This window comes from Zosterops lateralis (genome assembly GCF_965231275.1).
Source record: "Zosterops lateralis genome assembly, contig: HAP1_HAP1_SCAFFOLD_55, whole genome shotgun sequence".
NCBI classification, from domain to species: domain Eukaryota; kingdom Metazoa; phylum Chordata; class Aves; order Passeriformes; family Zosteropidae; genus Zosterops; species Zosterops lateralis.
In genome coordinates, this window is record NW_028154611.1 from 387,726 (window position 1) to 395,203 (window position 7,478).

The following is a 7,478-nucleotide window of genomic DNA, read 5'->3' on the forward strand; positions in this document are numbered from 1 at the left end:
GATGATTTTGCAGTTTTCTTCTTCAATACTGTTTTCATTACACGACTTTTATCAGGATTTTATCAGTATTAAACATCTGAACAGTGTATTTCAGATGAATATATCACAGCTCATAATCAGCCTCAAAGATTTTCCAGATTATCTAAAGGGGATATAGCTCTTATAAAAGTGTCAAATACCACAGTCACTTAGATCTTGATCTCTCAAAGTACTCATCACCATTTTTTAAACAGTATCCTCTTTTCCATCTCCTTTCATGTAAGAAAGGTCTTAATTCCTGCCATCACGGTGTCCCACAATTAAAACCCCACAGCTCTGTTTAGTACCTGTAGGTAGTTGAATTGCACTGTTTCCTTTGAAACCAGGTACGTGCTTGGGCTGCAGCCCTTGAAAGAATTCCTGATTGCAACATAATTTTGTGTGTCACAGGAGGTTACTGCTGCTGGGAGGCTCTGTGCTGATCCTTTGGAAAAAAAATCTTAAAGGATAAATCCAATGGAATGCTCAGACAACAGAGTCATTGAATGTTTTACGGATCACAATTTTGTCACTTTTCTCTTCCTTTGTTTTTTATTTTAATAATTTTATTTTAAAATGAAAATCTGTCTTTCAGCAAAAATTTATTTGGAAGTTTAGTGGGCCATTCATTCACCCCAAATCTGGTACCAGTTCATTTGACTCCATGATGACTCAGAAAATTTGCAGTCATTCCTTTTGAACTTTTTCTTATCTCTTATCTTATCTTTTTATTATCAGTGGTAGTGCTAACAAAATTTAAAGGCTGATGCTTTGGGCAGAAAAACCCCTTTTTATAGATCATCAGATTATTTTCATTGTGGGAAAGAGGTATTAGTTGGAAACAGATTCTCTTAGGGAAAGTAAGATTTTCTGTTTTGAGGTGATGTGTTGAAAGAGATTCATGGAAAGATTTGACCCATTTATCTCCAGCTGATTTTAGGGGGAAGATGTGCAGGCTCTGAAGAGCAGCATTTGATGGCCTCAAGTTGGGGAACTCCAAACCCAAGGTGTCTGTTTGGGAAAATGTTGATTTCTGTAGAGCAGGTACTAAAGTTGGGGCCAGAGCTGGGAAGTGTGGCTCCCAGCCCAGAGCCATCATCTCCATAAAACCACTCCTCCAAAGTCCTGGCATATTTTGGGATAGCCTGCAGCTCAACAGTGAAAACCAAAGTCTTGAATAAAGAGCAAAGAGGGAAAAGGGTAAAAAATGCCAAAAGAAAGTAATTTGCATGTCTTGGGAGCAGAGAAATCATTTCAGTGAGCCATCTCTGACTGAGAGTTTTGGAAAACAAACACAGAATATTAAATTCACTGCAGGGAAAAAGCCAACTCCATGCTCAGGCCATGATATTTATCAAAAGCAAGTCTGTGACTGCAGGAACTCTCCTGCACAGAGGAATCCTGCAGGGCCAGCTGCTCTCCGGAAGGAGCCTGTGAGCTCCATCAGCCTTTTTGTCAAGCAGGGGCCAAGTCCCAAGTGTAGCAAGTGATTGAAAGATCCTGCCCAAGCCCTGCCCAGGTGACCCAAGGTGAAGGGGGGGGAGACCCCAGAGCCTTTTGGGGACACCTGGGACACACCTGTGACCCCCTGAAATCCCTTTGGGAGACCCCAGACTCTTTTGGGGACACTTGGGAACCTCAGGACCCATTTGAGGATACCCAAGACTCCCCTGGGATCCCCCCAAAACACTCTTGGGACCACCCCAAACTCCTCTAGGCCCCTTTTAGGACACCCCCAGACCCCTTATGGAACCTCCTTGGGATCCCAGACCCTTTTGGGGACACTTGGGCACTCCCAGGACTCCACTGGGATTCCCCCAGACACATTTAGGACACCTGGGTCATCTCAGACCCATTGGGGGCACCTGGGACTGCCCCACACCCATTTGGGGAGCCCTTTGGGACCCCACCCAACTCCTTAGAGACCACCTTGGGACGCCCCCAGACTCATTTGGGGGCCCTCAGAGACCCTAGACCCATTTGGGGACTCCGAAGAACTTCTTGGAACCCCTTGGGACCCATCCCAGACCTATTTGAGGGCCCCCAGAGACCCCAGACCCATTTGGCGATTCTCCAGGACCCCCTTGGGCCATTCCAGACCCATTTGGGAACTCTCTGAACCCCCCAAAATCCCCCTGGGCCACTCCTCAACCCACTTTTTCCCCTTCCTCTCCCTTTCTCCCTTCTCCCAGACCCCGCCTGGCTAACTTAGAGGATATTTGGGGGTATTTTGCAGATATTTTGAGTAAATTTAAGAAATATTTTGGGGTAATTTTGGCTATATTTTGAGACTATTTTGAGCTAATTTTTTGTCTGTTTCTGAGGTAATTTTGCTGAGATTTTGGGGTAATTTTGGGGATTTTGGGGTAATTTGGAGATAATATTGGTGTAATTTTCTTGAATACTTTGGGGAAATTTTTGGGATTTTGGGGTAATTGTAGGGATATTTTCAAGATATTCTGGGCTAATTCTCGTGTAATTTTGGGGGATGTTTTGTGGTAAATTTGGGGTAATTTTGGCTTTTTGTGAGCACATATTCTGAGGATATTTTCTGGTAATTTTTGTGTAATTTTGTGGATATTTTGGGAATAATTTGGAGACAGGTGAGAGAAAATCCCCCCAAAAATTCCCAAAAATCTGCAGAGAGGGTGCCGATAATGTCCCTGAAATATACCCAAAATTTTAAAAAAAATGTGTGGGGAATGTTTCTCTAATCCCCCAAGATGTCCCCACAATATTCCCCAAAATGTGCATGGCATGTTTCTAAAATCCCCTGAAACATTCCCAAAAACTATTCCCAAATATGTGCATGGAGTGTTTCTAAAATCCCTTGAAATGTCCTGAAAATTTCCCACAAGTGTTCATGGAGTGTTTCTAAAATGTCCTCGAAATCTTCCCCAAAAATTCCCAATAATGAGCATGGAACTAAAATGTTCCTGAAATATTCCCAAAATATTCCATGAATCTTCTCAATGATGCCCAAAATATGCCTGGAATATCCCAAAAATGTTACCAAAATATTTCTGGGATGTTCCCAAACATTCCCAAAATGTCTCTGAAATATGCCAACAACTTCATCAAATTATGCCCCAAATATTGCTAATTCCCCCCAAAATATTCAAAGAATGTTTTGAAAATGTCTCTGAAATGTTCCTAAATTATTTCCCGAATCTTCTCAAAATATCCCCAAAATACCCCCAAGAACATTCCCAAACTATTCCCAAATATCCCTACGCTGTTACCAAAATATCTGAAAAATATCCCCCAAATATTTTTTAAATGTCATTGCTGAGCTGTAATGGCCCATTAACAGAAGATCCCCATGGAGGTAATGGGAGGGTGAACAGAGATAAGAATCAATGCCCCACCTGGTTTTAACAGCTGGCTTGTTATCAGAAAGGCACTTGCACCCTCCCTCCTGGAGATAAAACAGATAAAGAAAAAACACCTCCCCAGATAGGTTCCAAAAGATGGAATAGAATAAACTTGTTTGTTTGTTTGTTTGTTTGTTTGTGTGTTTTTGTTAGAAAGCCCAAGACACCCTTCATGGCTGACAGAAATTCGACTTTGTCCCCAGGCCCTGCCCACCATGCCCCTCATCCAAGCCCTGGCACTCCTATGGATCAGGAACAGTGTGGCCAGCAGGACAGGGCAGAGATTCTTCCCCTGTGCTGGGCACTGCTTGAGGCAGCACCTCGAGTGCTGTGTCCAGTTCTGGGCCCCCCAATTTAGGAACAACATGGAGGGGCTGGAGCGTGTCCAGAGAAGGGAACAAGGCTGGGGAGGGCTCTGGAACACAAGTCCTGTGAGGAGCAGCTGAGGGAGCTGGGCTTGTTTCTCCTGGACAAGAGGAGGCCCAGGGGAGACAAGGCAGTGTCAGGGCACAGCTTGGACTTGATGATGTCCAAGGTGATTTGCAGCCTTGCTGATTGTGTGATTCTCTGAAAGCAGCCTTGCAGCAGTGTCAGGATGAGGCCTGGGCCTCCTCTTCAGAAGGTGCAGCAGCCCAGGTCCCTCAGCTTCTCCTGACAGCCCCAAAGCCCATCCTGTCAGTCCTGCAGAGCCTCTGCAGCTCCTCCTCATGGCCCACAACAGGAGCCCCACAGCCAGACACAGCAGCCCAGATGTGCCCCCCTGGCCTGGGGTGCCTCTGGCAAGGGAGCAGCCCCAGGCACTGCAGGAGCCTGCAGACAATTCCTGAAGCACTTGGAGGATGATCCTGCTCCCCAAGGGACGTTCCCATGGTGCCAACTCAGGAACTGCAATGGGGAGTGGGGCCAGAGAGGAAAGGGCAACCAGGGATGGGCTGTTTGCAGGGGAGGGAACAGGGGTGGGCAAGAATAAGAAATTTGTAGCAGGAAGAGTAAAGAAAGCCAAGGTGAAGCAAAGAAAATGTTGAGGGCAGTTTGGGGGCGGCTGCCAGGCAGCCCTGGCTCTGAGCAACAACGTCTGCAGTGGCACAGGAAACTCAGAGCTGATGGGAACAAACTCTCTGTGTGACTTGAGAGGCCACGCCAAAGCTGAGTGGTTTCCCTGCTGTGGCCCAGCCCTTCCTGGCCCCAGGGGCTGATGGCATTTGTGCTCCCTCAGGTTCATCTCCCGACACCAACAGCATGGGGGTGCTGAGGCCTGCTCTGGGCAGTGCAAACAGGGGCTCCTGAGGCAGTGCTGCCGTGTCTGTGCCTGCAAGGATGCGGCCCCTGTGTGAGCTGGGGGAGAGGCCAGGGCTGCCCAGGGGGGATGTTGTTGGCAGGTGCATGAGGACGCTCTGGGACGCTGCCCTGGGGTGTCCAGCGCAGTGGGGATGGATCAGCCCCTGCTCTGCTGCTCCTTCCCGTCTCCCCCAGGGCCCTTGCAGAGCCCCAGCCCTGCTGTTTGCCCCCAGCCTGCCCAGGGCCAGCGTGGGGCTGCTCCCGGGGCTTTTCTGTGCTGAGCATTGGCCTGGGCGTGTTCTGGAGAGAGCCTGGGCAAGGAGCCTGGAGCCCCCAGGCCCTGCCCTGAGGCGTCAGCGCTGCCCCAGCAGTGCCCATGGCCTGTCCCTGCTGCAGCCCCGGCACTGCCACCCCCAGCCCTGTGCCCGGCCCCGAGAGCCCTCAGGCCCTACAGCAACACCAGGGCCAGGAGGGCAGCGGGGCAGGGCCACGGCAGCAGCACTGGCAGCACCAAGGGCTGCTGCTCCTGGGCACAGCTGCTGTGCCAGCCCTGATCTGCCCCCAGCTCTGCACACAGACATTGCTGCTGCAGCTGCAGAGAAGGGAACAAAAGGGGCATTTATGCAGAAAACGTGCCCAGGAGATCCTTGAGTTCCTTTAAAGCCACCAAGAGTGCAGCCCCTCATTGACACAGTGTTTGGCCACAGGGAATGTGGATAGAAACAAAATCAGAAATGGAAGAAACAACGATATACCTTTGTTGATAACATGAAAAAAGAAAAACAAGGAAAAAACTCATAACCAAACCAAGAGGAACTAGCAAAGACGACTTTAATTACAAGTGATTTGCAGAAATTGGTCAGCAGTTTAATGTTTCTGAAAACATCCAGTCATCAGATTCCACACTGCAGCCTTGAGCTCCTGGTTCCTCAGGCTGTAGATGAGGGGGTTCAGGGCTGGAGTCACCAGTGAGTACAGAACTGATAGGGCCAGATCCAGGGATGGGGATGAGATGGAGGAGGGCTTCAGGTAGGCAAATGTGCCAGTGCTGACAAACAGGGAGACCACAGCCAGGTGAGGGAGGCAGGTGGAAAAGGCTTTGTGCCGTCCCTGCTCAGAGGGGATCCTCAGCACAACCCTGAAGATCTGCACATAGGAGAAAACAATGAACACAAAATAGCCAAGTGCTAAAAAGGCAAAAACTGCAAGAAGCCCAAGTTCTCTAAAGTAGGAGTGTGAGCAGGAGAGCTTGAGGATCTGGGGGATTTCACAGAAGAACTGACCCACGGCATTTCCCTTGCACAGGGGCAGGGAAAATATATTGGCCGTGTTCATTAAGCATTGAGAAAGGCACTGGCCCAGGCAGCTGCTGCCATGTGGGCACAAGCTCTGCTGCCCAGGAGGGTCCCGTAGTGCAGGGGTTTGCAGATGGACACGTAGCGGTCGTAGCACATGATGGTCAGGAGATAAAATTCCACTGAGATGAAGAACAGAAAGAAAAAGACTTGAGCAGCACATCCAGTGTAGGAGATGTTCCTGGTGTCCCAGAGGGAATTGTGCATGGCTTTGGGGACAGTGGTGCAGATGGAGCCCAGGTCACTGAGGGCCAGGTTGAGCAGGAAGAAGAACATGGGGCTGTGCAGGTGGTGGCTGCAGGCTGTGGCGCTGATGACGAGGCCGTTGGCCAGGAGGGCAGCCAGGGAGATGCCCAGGAAGAGGCAGAAGTGCAGGAGCTGCAGCTGCCTCGTGTCTGCCAATGGCAGCAGGAGGAAGTGGCTGATGGAGCTGCTGTTGGACATTTCTTCACTCTGCCCATGGAGTCCTGTTGAAGGAGGACACAGTGACAAGTCAGGGGAGACTTTGCCAAGCAATGTCCAAGCCCTTTCTCCCAGCCCTGCCCCTGCTGCTCTGTGCCACCCAATTCTCCTTTTCTCAGAGCCCTTCCTGCTGCCCCGTGCCTGGAGCTCTGCTGAGATCTGGCCCCGTGGCTGTGACGAGCAGGGGCTCTGCCCATGGACACCGAGGGGTCAGCTGTGCTCTGCAGCAGTGGGGTCATGGGGACAGGAACAGGGGCCAGTCCTGGGGTTGGACTTCAGCAGCCCAAAGTGCTCCTGAGGCAGAGGAGCTTTGCAGCATCTCCTGTCCCAGGGCTAAGGAACGGTGATGGCCAAAGGCAGTTTGAGAGGGTTTCCTGCTGTGCCCAGGGAGATCAGAGAGAACTGTGCATTGTAAGAGCATTGGCTGTAACTCAGTGAAGGGTGAGGGGAGCTGCTCTGTCACTCCATCTGTCCCCAGCTGCCCTTTTTGAGATCAAGGGCAGTCACTGTGTTGCCCTGAAAATCAGCCTGACACAGCTGAGAGCAGAGGGAGCCACAGCAGAGCAAACTGGCTCAGCCTTTCTCAGAGTGTCAGGTGTCAGCCTCACCTCTGGCCAAGGACACTCCTGTCCCCATGGACACAGCTAACAGCTTGGATGGCATCCCGAGGACACACCAAGGGTCCTGTCCATGGCACTACTGGAGGAGAGTCAGCTCATTCCCAGCCTCCAGCCTGCCCTGCCCAGAGCTGCTCCCCAGGGCAGAGAGAGCTGGGACACCCCATTTGTGGTGTCTTGGCATGAGGATCTGTAAAAACAGTAATTATAGTATAGTTCGGTTTGGAGAGGACTTTGAATATCCCAGCACAGCTTGGTGGCACTTTCCCCCCACTGCCTGCCCAGGGCTCTGCTGCCTGGAGCTGTCCCTGCCTGCAGCTGCTTCCCTGTGCCCAGGGCTGGGCCCTGCCAGTGCTGCCCGAGCCCAGCCCAGC

At 50.5% G+C, this 7,478-nt stretch overlaps 1 pseudogene across 1 annotated transcript; it reads right to left on the reverse strand.

Annotated features, from left to right (window-relative positions):
• Positions 1-5,185: 5,185 nt before the first annotated feature.
• Positions 5,186-6,469, reverse strand: LOC310923446 (olfactory receptor 14J1-like; annotated as a pseudogene). The gene has a single exon. The product of its transcript is annotated as an olfactory receptor 14J1-like (transcript).
• Between the last annotated feature and the right edge of the window lie 1,009 nt (positions 6,470-7,478).